The 17,791-nt window shown below is 37.5% G+C and overlaps 2 long non-coding RNA genes across 2 annotated transcripts in view; one reads left to right on the forward strand and one right to left on the reverse strand.

The window, feature by feature from the left end:
- Positions 1-17,791, forward strand: part of LOC142829609 (uncharacterized) — a 50,913-nt gene that overhangs the window by 15,597 nt on the left and 17,525 nt on the right. The gene's annotated exons all lie outside the window — the stretch shown is intronic.
- The window catches only part of LOC142829610 (uncharacterized), a 33,733-nt gene continuing 19,106 nt past the window's right edge, over positions 3,165-17,791 (reverse strand). Inside the window, exons 3-4 of the long non-coding RNA XR_012904184.1 lie at positions 5,228-5,279; positions 3,165-3,762 (exon numbers count right to left, since the gene is read on the reverse strand). This is a non-coding gene — a long non-coding RNA (uncharacterized LOC142829610). The remainder of the gene's footprint in view (positions 3,763-5,227; positions 5,280-17,791) is intronic.

Raw genomic sequence — 17,791 nt, forward strand, 5'->3', positions numbered from 1 at the left:
CCAAGCTTTGTGATGCTGCATCTCTTTGTACAGAGCAGGTGTACAAATAATAAAGCAGTCTCATGTAATAATACACTGTAGTATTAATAAACTGTATTAGAGTAAGCCATTTCAATTCTGACTGTGCTGCAGGGAACTGTCAATCTCAAGGTTAAACTTGAAAAAAAAATTCATTTATGGATTTTCACTGAGGATTTTGTCAAGCTGTTTCTTAATCAGTTATAAAAAACATTGGTTTGATCATCTTAAGCTTTCAGAATATAAAGAAGCAAGAATCAATAAACCTGCTATGGACTAACTCCAATAAGGAATATGTTATTTGCATCACCATAGTTATTTTCCTTGTGTTTGTTTCTTTTCTGTACAGTCAAAATTGGGGAGGGGAAGAACATCACAGCTGAATTAGGCTCAGAATTCTTCTGTGTTATGTATGAGGCAAAGGTGGTTCTAACCTGTCTGCCTCATCCAAGACCAGAGCCAGAGAAGTAACTGGCCCCAATAAATATAAGAATAGCCTCAGATATGCTCTAGCTTACACGGTCTACTAATGATCACTGCACTGGCTCCAAGCTCTTGACCTTTGCCATCTTATGCCCTCTACACTGGAGGTAAGGTCCTATGTAACAAAGCCAAGATAAGTAAATTTTCAGAGGTCCTTTTGGGACTGGTTTAAGGTCTTCTGTCTTCTATTCCCCTGGTGTAAAGGGACCACAGCTCTCTGCTGTTGTTTTGGCAGTAATATCTTATAAAATTGAAATTTCACTCTAAAATCCATGCTGCTAATACATGTGTGTACAGATTAATGTAATTCTCAGAGAGGGGTATCTTTATTTTTGTAATACCATGTTAAATTGTAAATAAATCCATGGTAGTTCACTTTTTATAACTTAGCCATCATTTTTCAAATCAAGATTGAATAAATGAAAAGCTATGTATATTAATGATCTTGAGTTTTACATCAGTTTGTCAGACTGTTTCATTGAAAAAAAGATTGAAACACATTTTATTTCTCATCAGTTCCAAAATCAACGTGAACAAAATGATTTGTGAGATGTCAAATTGATCAAGCAAGTTTATATATTACCAGACTAAATGATTTTACAAACATAATGTGCAAAATCAATCATTCAAAAATTGGGAAAGAAGACCTTTATTTGGCCACCTTGTGCATATAAAATAACTTGAATAATCATGGTCTTTTGTTCCATGGGACCATTCAGTGCAAGAATGAACCATGCCTAGGAAATAAATCAGGTATATATAATGGATTAGGACTTATCTGGATGACCCCTGCCTCATTTGTTACACTTGTTCGTTGAAAGATGTGTAATGAATGATGCAAGGAATTTCAGGAAGTGTATGAATGGCCTTATGGCTAAGGCAGACAACTAGCATGATGGAGAAATAGATTCTATCCCTGCCTCCACCACAGAATTGCTGATATTGCTGGGCAGTCACTTTCACCAAAACTTTTGTAATTGACCACTGTTTCACTCCTTTTCTGTATCCAGCTTCAGAAACTTGGGGTCTGATTTGCAGATTCACTGAGAACTCACAACTGCAATTCTCGTTAGTTACTTCTGTTCTGAACATCCATGATACTACTTTTGGAAAAATACAGGCCTAGATGCTTTGAATTGTGCAACCAATATCAGTGGATATATCTGATCTTACTCTGAGATTTAGTACCTCAGTTTTTAAAAGTGAGAATACTCAACCTCTGGAACAAATTACCAGGAGAAGTGTGAGATTCTCCACAACCTGATGACTTCAAATCAAGACTAGTTGCCTTTCAGGAAGATTTATTCTAATTAAAGCAAAATACAGGAGTATGTAGCACTTTAAAGACTAACAAGATGGTTTATTAGATGATGAGCTTTCGTGGGCCAGACACACTTCTTCAGATCAAATAGTGGAAGAAAATGGTCACAACCATATATACCAAAGAATTTTCACTGTAGTCAGTATAGTATGTTGATCTTAATGGATTGTTCACTTTCAGTCCTTTGGGTACGATGTCCATCTTCTTGCACTTGCATAGAAAGATGATGTCTGTCTGTATCTGTGCAAGTTTATTCATATGGTTGATGGATTTCCATTCCAAACGGCTAAATGTAGTGCCTTGCATGTAGAATAGTGATAGAAATTCTAGTTAAGTAATTTAGCTCAATAAATAAGATTCGGGCCACGTTTTGAACAATGAGATGAAAGAAACTGAATAGACACCTATGTACTGAATGCCATCCATCCCATGCACTGAATGAGCCAGGGTCCTGTGGTAAAAATGGTATGATTATTAAAATGTCATGGCTTTATTATAACACAGAAGGGGACAATATGAGGGTTGTATGGGTAGATTTAATCTTGGTATCTCCAAACTTCTGAGTATTTAGTTTCTTAGACTTACTATGGTCTATGCTGCTACACTAAAACGTCCATAATTAAAGACCATTTGTCTACCACATGTGATACAAACAGTTATCCAGTATTTTCAATCACTTTTTCAGTCAAGTAAAGAGCGTATATGAATTCCATTCTCATTACCTATGTCTACATATTAGGTGTCTGTAAAACCTTTTAAAATCATCCCTTCCTTAGTGGTTTACATGAAAACTCTCAATGAGGCTACCGGAAGCAGAACTTCCAACCAGTCCTAGATATATTATAATTACTGATAGTGTGAGGGAAGAACCCCTTGCCCACAGGAAAAACTAAGACATCTCTCTGAGAATCCCTTCAATTTGTTCCATTAAGGGAAAGACAAGGAATTGGTTAAGGCATAAAGCAATGGTCCCAGGTCCAAGATCCACACAGAACTCAGGGAATTTTTCCTGGATCAGATATCTTTACTTCCCTTTGTAAATGTAACAATAAACATGTACCTTTTAAAAATGCTGATGCAAAAGAAACTTAGTCTATCACAGATACAAAGTACATGGGACTTAATGGTGCTCAGGCCTTGTTCTGGCCCTTCACACAAGGGTAAATATCTCACAAAATTAACTGAATTAACAATGTCTGACTTTGAACGTCTCTAGTCAAGCTAATCTCCTAGTAATGAAGACCTTAAAGCAGGCTCATTATCAATAATTGGCACATCATGCCAGGATTTGGCCAAGCATTTATGAACATATTCTAAATATGCTCAGACATAGCATGGGATAACTTCATAGCTAGAGCAAAGCTAGAGAGAAACTGTCAGTTGTGGGTTATTTTCATTCTTTGATAGAAGAAAGCAGATTTTATCATAATAGAACATTTTTCTATCTAAAATATAACTGCAATGGACTGGTAGTATACAGGTTTAATTAAACCAAGCTCTGTCTTTAATTTCTTTAAATCAGAGAGGTGAAAATCGTTGCCAGACATTGATTCTTTAGTGTGTTTACACAGGAAAAGCAGATTCTCACTAACCATCAAATGCACAATGCTAGCAACCATGAGTTCCTTCATGTTTTCTGAATAAAGTGCATTATTTCCCTCCTGGAAAATCAGTGGGTGAAATGACGGAAAACTGTACTCAAATCAAGCCTTGGTGGTTTATAATAGTTTCAAATGATGCAGTTGGTTACAGACCAGTGTTTCCATCGCACTCATATGCATTACTAATAAGTCACATCTGAATGACTTTCTTCTGAATGAAGAAGTGGAAGGGAGATCTTCCTTCATAATCCTTTGAACTTGCCCGTAAGCCCAAACTGGTCTATTAGCAATAATTGTTGTAGCAGGTGAGGCTTTGACTTGGCTCTCCATTGTTTCCCTCTGAAAGTAAATGTGTGTGTTTGTTTTAATAATGCCCTTGTCATTAGGCCCAACCTTTAGAAATCAATGCAAATAGAAGGTTAACATTAATTTCCTTACTCTGAAATCAATCTTGGATTAAAAAGAAAAGCTAAAATGAAATGCACTTAAGTTACCCTGACAATTTCTTTTGTTCTTAATTTTAGTCCTTCATCTATCTGTCTCTTAAGAAGGCTTGATTATATAAATATGATTATATTGACCTAATACATGGCCCCAACAAAAAGTTTGACAAAAATATACCACTAAAAAACAAACATGGCAGAATAACAGCAACTCAGGATTTGAGCTCTTCAGTGAAATTGCCAGAGTGAAACCTCTTGAAATAAATAGGGCTCTGCCTACATCAGTGCTGGGCAAATTGCAGCCTGAGGGCCACATGCAATCCACTGAGGCTCCACCTGTAGCCCATGGACTCCCTGTCTGCCCTTTTCCCCCATGTGCCTCCCAAGCACTGGGATCCTGCAATTCCTACTCCTCCCCTTCCCTCCCAGCACTTTTGGAGCACCATTGCTCTCCATACCCACTCCTCCCACTCCCTCACTGAGCTGGAATGCTGTGAACCAGATGTTTGTGGTGTTTCAGCTCTGGGAGGAGGAAGGAGGAGTGGAGATAGAGCGTGAATCAGGCAATTTGTGGTGCTCTGAAAATGCTGTGAGGGAGGGGGAAGAGTAGGAAATGTGGGGCTCTAATGCATGAGAGGCATGTTGAGAAAGGAGTAGGCAGGGGATCTGTGAGCCTAGTGAGCTGTGGGCTGCTACAGCCCCCTGAGATGAAAGAGGACCACTCAAACAGCCCACTCACTGTTCTTGGTTGCCCATTGCTGGCCTATATAGATACAACAGCAGTGTTGTCACTTTGGTGATTCTGATGTTAATATGTTCATGGGAGTTAACATCTTTGATTTTGTGTGTGTAAAAACTCACATGTATACACACACGCACATAGTACTTTATTAGAATCCTTCTGATTTTTAAGGACAGATCAACATCAAATTTTATTTTAAGGCTTGGATCCAGTCCTCGAGGTTCAGGGTTCCCCCCAGCAATGGGGAGACTGTGCTGGTGCTCCAGCCCCCTTACCATCACCCTGCAGGACCACACTATCCACTAGCCTGAGTGGGTCTTCTAAGCTCTGGGGTGCAAAGGGAATGTGTCTTTCTCCTTCTCAATCTAGGGCCATATCAGTGCGGGATATTTTTGCTTTGGTTTGGTTTTTTTTGCTTCTCACTTGTATGCAGCAGTCCTTGACTGAACCCCAAAAAAGTTTCCCCGGCCTTGTTTTAAACCATTAGCTTTCCTCAAAGATTTATTTTGATGGTACTGACTAGATGGGGTCTAGTTAAATGCAAAATTGTAAATATTTACATTAAGTGGGAATGGAACTGGCTCACAGAAGCTAGCGATATAAAAGTTGGAATTCTTACCTCAGCTAGAGGGGACTGTGAGAGACAAGGGTGAGAAGCATCCCTAATAAGCCTGCAAAAGGAAAGGAAAGTTTGTTAAATCATCTGTTTTCATTTTGTACGGTATATAGTACACAGGTTATCTTGAATATGTTTTTCTTTGAATGCAATCTACTGTAGCATCTTTCTCTCTTGTCTTCAGTTTTTTCCCTCCAGAAGTGTTTTATAAATGGACGTATATCTTTCACTGAAACTATATTGTCCAGTTTCCATCTCTTGCTGAAAGGGAGGTCTTTTACCCCAGTCAGTGAAACAGCTATTGGTTTATCGCCATCAGACTACACGAAGTGAGACAGAGCATGCAAAAGATACATGCCTTTTGAGTTTCTAAGAGCACACCTTCACTAGGCTCATGAGTTCTGAAGCTTTTTGTTTAAAAGAAAGTTGTTATCATAAAGCTGTCTTTTTTTTTATTAGTGCCCTACATTTGCCTGTCTTAGCTCCTTTTATTACCTCTGTATAATTGAATCAGAGAATAAGGTCTGGAACTGATGCTGAATTCAGAAGGTGGTCTGCCATGTGCTATTTTCTGCCAGAGAAATTGTAGAGGGAAATGTATGATGACTTTGTCCTTGTCATCAATACGTTATATCCTCCTTTGCCCCATATAAACAGTTTCTTTTTTATTATACACCAACTATGTCCTTAAGACTGTATGGAATAGAGCACATATAAACAAGGACGTCTAATAACCCAAAACACACTCAGGTTGTGGTCAACAGAAATTGTGAGCATGGCCTCTTGCTCTGCTTTGGTATATTTAAGTAATAATTCCTCAAAGTTTTTCACCTATTTTGCAACAAGAACTCATTCTTTTCAGAGCAATATCAATTTACAGTGATCTTTGGAAACACTACTGCTTCCCCATTGGTATTATGTCTCATCATAATCCTAACTATTTTTCCTTTAAATATTCTGCTGTAATCCTAATGATAGGCTAGAGATGTGAACAAGTGAATTTTCTCCATATTTCAGAATTCACCTTCATAAACTAGTTACATGTCTACACTTGCTAAACTAAAATTGAGTAAAATGAACATAAATATTTCCAAATAAGCCTCAAATGAAAAACTGGCTCATTCAATCAGACATACTGCCCATAGAGTTCTCTCTATCAAAAAAAAAAGTTACAGGATTTTCTTTTATATAAAAATCTATTAATTCAAACAATGTGCTGAATAGTGCAGAGATCAACATACCTTTTCATCTCCTGTATTAAAATATGATCTTAAAATATTTCCATTGGTGCTGTGGGTGCTTCTGCACTTCCTGACTTAAAGTGGCTTCCATCATATGCAGAGTTTACAATTTGGTTCAGTAGCTTGTCTCCCTGGTATTTTGGAGTGGTAATTTCCACTCCAATGCATCTGAGGAAGTGGGTTTAACCCAAAAAGGTTATGTCCAAATAAATTATTTCCAATCTGGTGACAAGTTATACCTCCAGATCAGCGGCATAGCCATGGGTACTTGCATGGCCGCACAGTACGCTTACATCTTTATGGCTGACTTAGAACAACATTTCCTCAACTCCCATCCCTTATCAACCCTCCTTTACTTACGCTACATCCATGACATCTTCATCATTTGGATCCAGGGTCAAGAAACACTGGAAGAATTCCACAGAGATTTTAACAACCTACACTCCACCATCAATCTCAGCCTAGACCATTCGACATAAGAGATCCTTTTCCTGGACACTACAGTACAAATCACTGATGGCAAAATCAATACCACTCTCTACAGGAAGCCCACTGACTGCTAAACTTACTTACATGCCTCCAGCTTCCATCCAGGACACACCATATGATCCATTGTCTACAGTCAAGCCCTTAGGTACAACCACATCTGCTCCAATCCCAGTGACAGAGACCAAAACTTCAAGATCTCTACCAAGCATTGATAAAACTCAATTACCCACCAGGGAAAAAAAGACAGATTGAAAGGGCCAGATGAATACCCAGAAACCAGCTACTTCTAGATAGGCCCAAGAAAATCAACATTAGGATACCATTTGTCATCACCTGTAGCCCCCAACTCAAACCCCTCCAAAGCATTATCAATAAGCTTCAACCTATACTTGAACAGGATGCTACACTCCAAGAGACTCTGGGTGACAAAGTTATACTTTCCTATAGACAACCACCTAACCTCAGGAAGATTCTTACCAACAACAACAGGGCATACCACATTAAAACTAACCCTGGAACTTTCCCTTGCAACAAACCCCATTGCCAGCTTTGTCCACATATTTACTCTGGAGACACCATCACTGGACCTAACCATGTCAGTTATACAATCAAGGACTCATATTCCTGTACATCCAGCAATGTGATATGTGCCAGCCATGTCCCTCTGCGAGGTATATTGGACAAACTGGTCAGTCACTTCACCAGAGAATTAATGCTCACAAATCAGGCATCAGACATCTCCACACAGAAAAAAATGTTAGCCAACATTTTAATCAAACTGGCCATTCCCTTAAAGACCTAACAACACGTGTGTTACTACAAAGAGACTTTAACAACAGATTACAGCCGCATTTCTCAGTTGTGGGTCCTGACCCCTCGGGGGGTCGCGAGCAACTTAGAGGGGGGTCACGGTATCACAAAATTTGAGAACCCCTGGATTACAAAGAGAGACTTCAGAACTCTTTTTTATGCTAAAATTCGACACATTGCGAATGGGCCTTAATTGAGATGATAATTACCTTATACATTACAAAGACAGCCTCCCCACCTTTTGATATTTGTAGTAACTCCAGTTAAGCCACTTAATTGATGCTTACAATAAGCAATTTCCTGCTTCCTTGTCACTTCGCCCCTCCTCATCCCCACCTTCTATGCTAAGTATCTGATTCAAAATCATTACTGTATATTTTGTGTACTTTTTCATTGTACTGTTATATAATGGTCATGCCCAGGGCTTGACAAATGGTGGCAAAATCTGCTTGCCAGCCCTGCACTGTGCATGCGCAAGACCTGCATTGCGCATGCGCGCACAGCCAGTGAATGGGGCGACCGGCTGAAATCTACTCGTCACGGGTGAGTAGATTCACTGATTTGTCAAGCCCTGGTCATGCCTATTCACTTTCAGAATATGATCTGAAGAAGCGGGTCTGCCCCACGAAAGCTTGTCACCTAATAAACCATCTTGTTAATTAATCTTTAAAGTGCTACATGACTGGGTTTTTTATGGCTACCTCTCTGAATTATGTCTGTCAATCTCAATAATATGAAATACAGTGTCAAAATGGAAGAAATTTCCACTAATTGTATTTCTCTCAGGACTTCTTAGAAGGTCATTTAGACACTCTGTAAAGTCATTCCAAGCTCAATCACTGTGATGGATGTTTATCAAACATGAAACTGTGACAGTGCAGCATGTTCAAGTACATTAGAAATGGTCCTCTGGACACAGCCTTATGGGTAGAGAGAGGCATCTTTATATTTTATATGTAAAAAACACAACCTACTATAGGACATTCATTGACACCAGCCATCTATCACAGCTGAAGAACAGGATTATAGACATCTGAGGAGGGTTTTTTAGAGAGGAAGGGCAGTGAGAAAAAAATGTTTGCCTTAGTTTAAAAAATTACGGTGTTTTTGTTTTAAAATAACTTCTACCCCTACCTTCTAATAAACTACTTATAGAAAAAAAATCAATAGCACTAGAGAATCATGGCAGAAATTTTACTCTAATCAGTAGAAGCAGCGATGCATGAAAGACTCATCCTTTGTAGCCTTTGTCTGAAAAACATATATTGGGTTGAGTACAAAAAGTATACTTTTTGTATGCACTAGTATTTATCTTATGTACTTATCTTCTAGCACATTTTTTATTATTTCTCTTAACTGAAGACCTACCTTTGAAGCTGAAAGCTGTATGAACAAGTGCTTGATCTTAAAATACTAATAGTCCTATGAATGCATTAGTTATGATTTCAAGGAGGGACTAGGTAACAAAAGTGAAAGTAACCTTCCAAGTAGAGACAAGAAAGGGGGTTTTATTCCTTAACAATCTGAAAGGCACAAGTAATTTCCTAATGAATACAAAGCCTTCTATATAGTATGAACATGAAATATAGTCAAGAAAACTAGGTTAATTTCTATATTTACATATAACCCTCAAAATATAGGGAAGAGAATCACAAAGGGAGTAATAAAGGATGCCAAATATCTGCCAAATATCTTAAGAGATAGATACAGATATTTATCAGATAGTTTTTCTTTTCTTTAATCTTTTAAGTTTAGCCTTCTCAAACCTAATTTTCTCATCAGCACATCATGAAACAGTAGTATACAATACGTTTCTTATATATATATATTTTTTTCCTTGGTCTGGGGAAAAAAATCTTCATTATACATTATTGGTTTAAAAAAGGTCTCAAACACCACAATTTCTTCAGGGCCAATTAATCTTTTAACATTCCACAAAGCTATTTTGTTAGATAGCAAAACCATGAGAAAAATATGGAAAATCATTAATATAATGGTTGAACGTTTATATGATAAGACTAAAGTCAAGCCAATTCTCATGTCTAGTTACAGATAGATCCATGAAGGATATGAACAAATTATTATTGCCGTTAATGCAGGCATTTCTCTGAAACACTACATTTGCAATATAAGGCAAGCTAAATGTGAAATGGTATCATCTGACCAGAAAAGAGTTGGATTAGTAGTAGTTTAAATCTAAGAATTCAATCTTTGTCTCTGCCACTGAATTGCTGTATGACTGGAGACAAGTCATTTCACCAACTTTGCCCCAAATTTTTCATCTTTAAACTGGGAATTCTGTGTTTATTTATAGGATACTACCATTTGTTATGTGTTTGAGAGGCTTAGACAAAGGTGTTATAAGGGTGTGAATAAACGGTATCATAAAAAGAAATGAGTGTGAAACAAGTAATCTTCCATAACACTCCGCATATGCCAAGTACAGTAAACAAAAATAGTGCAATAACATCAGAGAAACAAAGCTAGTGTAGCATGGCAATGGTCATTAACAGCTAAAATGGTAGTTGAAGTACTTAGATGTTTCTGATAAGTTAAGTTGTAGTAGAGACACCTGATTATACACAGCACAAAGTCAGACAGGAAGCTGCAAGTCACTATATATAATCATTTAGATTTGACTTGATTCCTCTACAGTTTGTTTATATTTCCACATAAAGAAAAGGTAATGGTTTATATGATGGTTCAGAAATCAGCTGTGTTTGTAATAACGAGCCTTTCAATAATTCCTGTTTGGCTGACAGGAATCCATGTAACAGTCATCTTCCATAGCTAAATATGATGCATTTTAAATCATACTGTGGCTTAATACAGATCTCTGCAAAAGAATTTGGCAATTAGTATTAACGCTTGCTTGCTGATCATGAATTTAAACTTTTTTTAAGTCAGTAAGAAAACTTACAATGAATCAATTTAAAAGAAAATGTCTATCTTCTGCTGTCACCAGGTGTATTGCATCCATGGAGGGACAAGATTAAAATTAGTGTTACCTTCTGGGAGTTATTTACTTAAAACTCTGGTTATTCTAACATGATGTTCCAAACCCTGAGCTCCATCAGTTGTCAGAAGTTTACATGGCCATGTTTAAAATCCTTCCTCTGTCTTTTCAGTGCTATCTTTGATCTGGCTCCACTATATCTCAAGGATTAGCTCTGTGCATACTTCTAGTCTAACAGCTTTACGTGTCTCTTGGCAATAGCCAGCTTTAAAGTTGATACTGTGAAAGGTCACGCCTTCTGTTGCTATGCTTTTTATTTCGGAAACCCTCCATAAATTATTGAGTCTGCCCTGGCTTTAAATTCTTTATGTATACATTTGGTTGAGCAGCAAGCCCATATGTACAACTTGCTGCCTGACAGCTAGTTTTTGCACTACAAAGCAACTAAGTATAGTTTACTGAGCTTGGCCTCTGTGAATCATTGTATACTATAACATTCTTTTTTAGTTGTGGCTATGGCATAATAATCTATTAATGACCACTACTCCAGAGAAGATTTATAGACAGAGGCAATTTTGCTTATATATTTATATTATAAACACCTTTATTTTAACCTTTATTTTTCTTACTAAGAATATTTACATTCTTCTCTACCAGCTGCTGTTTTCACATACGAAGACTTAGCTCTGATCTTAAGCTATGTCCAAGCTGTGCTGACATGGGGAAGATGCAAAGGTGACTTCAAACCTCCTAGTTGTTGAGTGGAAGCGTGTCCCTACACTAGCAGCAGGGTAGAGCAGTGTTGCAGGGGTCATAAAACATTCTGCCACCCAAAGTATCTCCTTTACACAAGGGAAATCCTGACATTATTGGATCCTCATTGGGGTTTAGCCTACTTTGGGTTACCGCTCATACCTCCCTTTTTCTAAAGCCAGTGCATTTCAAAGCTGACCAGAGAGCATCAAATATTTTAATCAATTTTAAGTGCTCTTCTTCAAGTGCCTGCAATGTTCATATTTTTTCAGGGTTGTTTCCTCACATGGTTTACCATTGTTCAGACACCTCCACAAAAAAGCTTCTAATCTATCTGCTTTCAATTTTTTATCTGAATAACTTGAGGCTGCAAGCCTTTATGCTTTGAATAACATTTCAGGTAAAGTATTTATTGGTGTTTAGTTACTAAGCTGCTTTTAGACATCAGATATATCTTAATTGCTTTTAACTAAACAGTTGCCAGATGTTTTTAGTTCAAAGACATTTCTGAGTTATTAGTGCAGCAAATGTTGAGTCTGCAGATTTAATTTATTTTTCATCCTTATAATTTAGCAGCCAAATGGATTTATTTTTAAAGTAGTATTTTAAAAGGGTGTCATTTTTTATTCTTCACTTTGGAGTAACTGTTTATAGCTGAGTCCTAAATCTAGAAAGTCTATGCACTGGAAATGCTGCCATATATTGAACCATAGCTGCTGTCAAAATGAGGCATAGAGAAAAGAAACAAAACACTCCACACAGGGAATTGTGAAAACATTGTCTATAGCCTCATGCAGCTGTATTAAAGATAGTAAATGTCCCAATTGCATGTTTTGTATAATTTTGAGAGGACTTTCTATACATTCTCTTCTATACATTAAAGAATAACCTATTTAACATCGACAGTAATGTATTTCCAATTAGTGATTACTGTCTTCTAAGTAAACAGAGAGAGAGAGGTGTGAATGGAAAATAGAATGATAGGGAAATATCTTGCTGTTCCTTTTTCTGGCCACCAGGTGTCACTCTAGGAGCACACTTGTCCTAGTGTAGGAGTATTACTATGGCAGCAACTGCTGCCGGTTTTACAGAAAAAAATGAAGGTGCTTTACCCATGTTCAGTGTGTACAATGAAACCACCATGTTCTTTATTTAGAGAGACTGAGTGACTGGAAGGAGGAGCAGAATATTAAAGGAAGTAAAAGGTCTTTGCTCTCTTCCTGTGAATGTTCTGCATAACTCGAACAATCCTTACATCTATCAGTGTGTATTGTACGGCATTAAACAAAGTTTTTCTGAAGTAACTGTGTAGTAAAAATGCTGTCATTTTTACTCACTATCTTGGATTTGAAACCATGTTATTTACCTCTATTTAACATACAGAAAAATTGGGAAAGTACAAAACGCCCTTAATTTTACTATTGTATGCATGAGTTAAGTAGTAGCTTCCAATTGTATAAATGTGTTTGCATTGTTCTCATACCAAATTTACATAATAAGGGATGAGAAATAAGTGTAATATTCCTGTCTTTATATGGCACCCTTTATGACATCATCTGAAGCTCTTGGTCATTAATATATTTAACCTCACAACACTCCTGTGCAGGGGTGGAGGAGGAAGTACTACTATCCCTAATGTTATTCCCAGATGGGGAATTAAGATATAGGAAAATTAAATGATTTGCCCAAAGTCATACAGGACATTTGTGACACAGAAAAGAATTGAAACCACCTCAGGCTTGTTCCTTAAGTACTGTATTATCTGTTCTTCCCATCTAGTCATTTCTTCAAACCCAAAGGAAAACTAGTGGAAGAAAAGAGGATGCTGTAAAAGATTGTACATTATAATATGCATGCTTAGTTTTGTTATAGACACATCACAGTTGCAAAATCAGACAAGTTAATTCCTTTACTGATGACAGTTCATCTTGCCCAAGGTTAATTCAGTGTGAATGCTCCATTTTCAGAAAGCAGAACAGGATGCTGTATCGGATGCCAAAAAGAAAGAACAGCTGGCTTAGACTTTTTCTATACTTACCTGGAGATTGATGCTCCAAAGATTGATTTTCCAGGGTTTGATTTAGCAAGTCTAGTAAGGACCCACTAAATGGACCACTGATGGCACACACTTCCCTGTCCCTATCGACCCTAGTACTGCAGAGTCATGAGCTGTAAAGGAATAAACAGGAGATTTTCTCCCATCGACCTGTTGCAGTGGTGACGCCACAGAAATTCTGCTTAAGGTACGTTGATTCCACCTACACTATTCTTGTAGCTGTTGTCACATATCTTCAGTTAACTTTCTTCCCCAAGTGTAGGCCTGGGTATAGGTCAGTTAGTCTCCTCTCAGTGGGGAGATTCACGCTGCATGTGCATATCATTGCAACTGTAACTTACAATTAAAGCCTCAAGATGCCTAGGTAGTTGCTTTGTCAGACAAGCCAAATCAATCATCAGCCCATGCTGGTATAGCTAGTGGTGAGTAAAGCTTCTTTCCCCTGAAAACTTAGAATCATGTTTTCTTTTTTTTTCTAAAGTGAAATTCTGGGTGGAGGAAAATATTATGGATCTTATCTAGATTTCTTATGTGGGTTTTAATCAGTTTGATCTCATTCTCGTGATCTTCTGCACAAACTAACCAGTGGATTAGTTATAGGTCAGTGCATAGGAAGAAAACAGCCTTTAGCAAGCTCACAATTTCACTCCAGCAAAACATTCATATCATTTTAGTTTGCCTATAACTCTGCCACCTCTCTCAGGTGCAACAGTGCTATCAACTGTTACTTACTTTTTCACATGTCAATAAAATGGGCCCAACTCATGTCAATGAGTTATTTATGCTTGGGAGAGATTATTCATATGAGTAGCCCCACTACTAATGGATATAATTTTGTGGTTATCCACAAAAGTAAATCTGTGTCATGATTCTTCCTACATAGTTGTTGTTAGTATGTGTCTGACACAACAAAAGAAGAAATATGCATACACAAAAGAGACTTTCAAAACCCAGAGAAATAGTTGAGGAGGTCAGGGTTAAAGTATCAACTGAGGAAACAACTTCTGCTCTTGAAAAAAAATGAATTAGATTATCCAGATGCTGTTGTCCTTAAAACTTAATTTGTTGGCAGAGAGAAAAACACACAACTTTTTCAAAGTAAGGCTTATAAGTATATGATAGGAGGAGGGAAGAATGTCATAGTTTAACTAAGAATTGGAGTTGTTTCCATACATGGTTTGGAGCCTCACAATATTAAAATTGCATCTTTTTTGGAAACATACTGCATGTTTGTGTGTGTATGTGTGTGTGTGACTGTTATTTTTTGATTTTACAGTAGGGATAAAACAGTTTCAGGAGGAGGGAATAAATAAAACTGTGAACTGACTATATTGTTGGGTTCTTAATAGGACAGAAAAATTACGTTATATAGAATCAGTAATTACTGAGAGGTCTAAAAATGTATTTGAAAAGGTCTAGCTTACAATGATCAAGCTGCTACAGAATTTACCTTTTAATGTTAGGTTGGGTACATAGTAAAAAGTACATTTGGTTACCAGGGTTACCAAGAGTGATATAACCAGCAGATGCTTTCTTTATAATGTTGAACATTTAAAACTAGGAAGAAAAGCTAGTTTTTTAAAAGAGGTGCAGAGGGGAGCAATGACATTATTATAAGTGAGCAGCTGTGAGGACTATCAAGATTTAAGTCTGCTGTGCTATTTAACCTAAGTGCATCTGAACTAGTTTCACTGCCACCTAGTCCCACCCTACCAGTAGGACTGAGACCTAATGTGGTTGAAGGGAAGACAAAGAATAATATTGCCAGGACATGTGTATGGAAGGGTCATGCTCTATTAATTTCTTCTCTTCACATACCAGCCTGAGAGGCATTAGCTCTTTCCCATATCACTGTCCTCCTCTGTCCAGACCCATGATGTATATTCCCTAGGGACAGAGATCCATACTGTGGGGAGACAAGCAGTACTCCCATGAAGGAGCATAGTATTACACGAGGTAGGTTCACCTCTAAGAACTTCGGTGTATTATTCATTTAAGATAGTAAGCCTATACAAGAGATAGCAGCAACTTTCAAGCCAAAAAGCACACCTGAATTCACCACAGGGCATCAATCCTTACTAGGAAAGAAAAGGTATAAATACCAGTACCAGATGAAGCTTCTCCCTCCATTGGTGCGGACACAGAAGAAACTAACTGAAGGGTAAGAGCTTCAACTTATAGAATTGTTTCCACAACACTGATTTTGATACTTTCCAGGTCACATGAATTATAGCTAAAACCTAAATTCTTTGTACTGTTTATTTGTTTAAAATGCTGTGTTGTATTGTTGGAGAATTCATTTGGGTTATATCCCATGCAATGGACATGGCAATTTTATATATTAGCAAACAAAAATGACAAATAGTGACAATTAATATTCAGCAAGGCTATACCCATATTTGAAAATCATGAAAATAAGAAATTCAGGGAGAAAGACTTGTGTATTTCATTCCAGCCTCATGTTGCTGTCAATAGCACACTCGTACACTCCATAATTCTGTCTCTTCAATCATCAAAAGTGACCCAAAAGCAATACACTCCTCAGCTTAATCAAAACTGCATTCTAACACAAAACCTTTAATAGTATCTTTACCTCAATAAATCATAACGTCTGACTGTTGCACATTCCAAGTATTTGAAAACTTACTTTGCCTTAACACTGCAGAGGTCACTGCACTATCGCTGTGGGGTAGATAGCATTAAAAAGATGAAAAAAGATAAGTGTAGGCACTTTCTAATTGACTTTATCAATCAATACGGCTATCTTCAGGTATCCTTAGTAAAACTGTTTTGGATAAGTACAATTTTCATAAATTCAAAGGTTAATTGAACGTGCTCCTCTTAGAAAATATAAAACTGCTTTTTCTAAACATGCAAATGTATTCTTTTAAGCACAAGTTTTGCCAAAGAATTACAGAATTTAAAAATAGTTCATAGTTTTTTTCCCTCATTTTATCAATCTAGCTTTGTTTTACACACTTTTCATTTGAGATTTTTGTGTTTGACGTGACCTGCTTCACTAACTTATTTTCTAAAACACTTGAAAATTCTCCAACTTTTATAGATTTTGCCAAGCTATGCCGTATTTCTATGGCTCAGCCACAAGGCTAGCTAGAATTCTTTATTGGCAAGTCTAAGGGTACGTCTAGACTACAGGGTTTTGTCGACGGAAGTTTTGTTGACAGATACTGTCGACAAAACTTCTGTCAACATAGAGCGTCTAGACACATTCAGTTCTGTCGACAAAGCAAGCTGCTTTGTCGACAAAACCCTGTAGTCTAGACACAACCCTACAGGCAATAACAGAATTCTGTCGACAGAAGAATTCTGTTATGCCTCGTAAAATGAGGTTTACCAGCGTCGACAAAACTGCTGAGTTCTGTCGACGTTATGTCGACAGAACTCAGCGGTAGTGTAGACGCAGGTATAGTTTTGTCGACAAAAGTCCACTTTTGTCGACAAAACTCAGTAGTCTAGACACACCCTAAAAACATTTCTTTAGTTTGCCCTTATACCTAAGGTTTCAGTTCTGTGGTTTTGGAAACAGGTCATCAGGAGGCTAACATGGCTCACATTCTGTAAGCCTACTGTGGATTTCAGAACAAATGTTTTTTCATACCATTTCAGTGCGCTGCTGACTCACCACTTCAGCAACAAACCTGTCATCCAATTAACAAGGACCCAAACAGAACAGTTCCTCCAAACCTTTCTATAGGAAAAGTAGCCAAGATTGGTGACTTTGTTACTAGTGTAACTAAGCATGCTCAGAGAGAAAACACACAAAGGAGAATGCTACGGAAAGGCTGATTAGCTAGATAAGGGACTCTGTCATTCACAATTAAAAGAATGCAGAGAGAGCTTCAGGCTGAATTTATCTCTACACTGAGTGTAGTCACCCCAAGGTGAATTTGGCCCAGTGAATCTGTTCATTATATCTGCTTTTGCTTTGCCAAGGAAGCTCCTCAAGGCTGTGTCTTCTGATGATTGCAAAAATTCACTGAGTTTACTTGCAGCTGTGCACTGATTGACTAGGAGACTACTTTTATTGCTTCTCTGTTTCATTGATTGCCCCATACTATAGAAAACAGTGAATAATACTGTTTGCTGTCCCTTCTCTGTACATCCATTTGTATACCATCATCGTGTCCTCTTTTATGTGCCTCTCTCAGGTAAATAGTCCCTGTATTTTCACTCTTTTTCTGCATGGAAATTTCTCCATGCCAGTCTCTTCACTTGACATTCTGAATCCCTTAAAATGTCTG

The sequence above is a fragment of the Pelodiscus sinensis genome, chromosome 5, assembly GCF_049634645.1.
Source record: "Pelodiscus sinensis isolate JC-2024 chromosome 5, ASM4963464v1, whole genome shotgun sequence".
NCBI lineage: Eukaryota > Metazoa > Chordata > Testudines > Trionychidae > Pelodiscus > Pelodiscus sinensis.